Source organism: Eimeria mitis, genomic scaffold, assembly GCF_000499745.2.
Source record: "Eimeria mitis Houghton genomic scaffold, Emh_scaff1839, whole genome shotgun sequence".
In the NCBI taxonomy this organism is placed as follows: domain Eukaryota; phylum Apicomplexa; class Conoidasida; order Eucoccidiorida; family Eimeriidae; genus Eimeria; species Eimeria mitis.
In genome coordinates this window covers 1-1,185 of record NW_013570160.1, presented here as the reverse complement: position 1 = coordinate 1,185, position 1,185 = coordinate 1, and positions in this window count along the sequence as shown.

Sequence of the window (1,185 nt, the reverse complement as noted above, 5' to 3'; positions counted from 1 at the left end):
AGCGGCAATAGTCAAAATATTTAAAATAGAAGTTTCAAGCATGCTGCTTCCCTCTTCTCCAGTGCCCAGGATGCCGGCTGCCTCATCCCAGCGCTCCAAGCGCCTGTAGCCGGCGTAGAGGCTGCAGCTTGAGGTGAGTTGCAACGCAACTCGCTGGATACAGGCACTGCTACGCCACGTGCAGCAGCGTTCCGGCGATTCATACTTCCCCAGAGAGCACAGCCAGGACCGTCCTCGCTTGCTACTTGATTGGAAATATGTTGTAAAGCGTCATGTGTAGCTTTGAGTTGCCCGTAACTTGCATCTGTTGACGCTCCTGCAACTGCTTCAGTACCCTGAACGACAAATCATATCGACGAGAGGCAGACGCTGGAGTGTCACTGCTGGGCTAAAAGGCACTGCAAACTGTAACAATTTAAGAAGGAAGTAGAAAGACTTTGTAGAGCAGGTGGTAGAAGAGCTCCACTGGGTACTCCGTCAGCAGTGTGTGGGCAACGGGTGTGCTTTCGGCTGTGCTGACGACGGCTGTTGGCGCACGTCCTGATGTTCAATGGCTGTTCACCATTTAGAGCGAAATCTCTGGCTGAAAGACCTCATTTCTTCTGGCTATTAAGCATTTAATGCCGTGGTTTGGTTGCATGAGTCCAGATCAGGTTGTGACAGCGCCAACACATATTTTTGCCCACTGTTGACCAGGGTGGGGGAGAGCGAGTTCCGCGCATATGCAGCCCCAACCACAATTTACAGCCCTGAGAAGACAAAGCTTCCCGTTGATATATTGAATATACTTAGTTTTATAAGTAAACCGCGCTCGTCTTATCAGCGACTTCGCTCGTGGAACATGGTATCATTGCCTGGCGAGTTCAACCGACCTGTGTGGACCCCACAGGCTTCAACTGCTCCCGAAGATGACTCCCTAATCTGTTGAAAAATGATGGGATTTGCAGTTTCACTGGAGCGTTTCTGAGTTGGTATCTTCCTGATATCTTACGGGGAGACCACGCATCCCTTCTGTACACACGGACCGCGGAACGCGTGCTCCTCTCTCTCTTTCCAGAGCGAAGCAGAGTCTCAGGTAGAGATGGTTCACTTTGCAGCTTGTATCATTACGTGGTGTCTTTTTCTTCATATTTCAGCGCCGTCGTGTGCATCAACTGCCCCCATTAATCTGTCTTTGGCTCACCC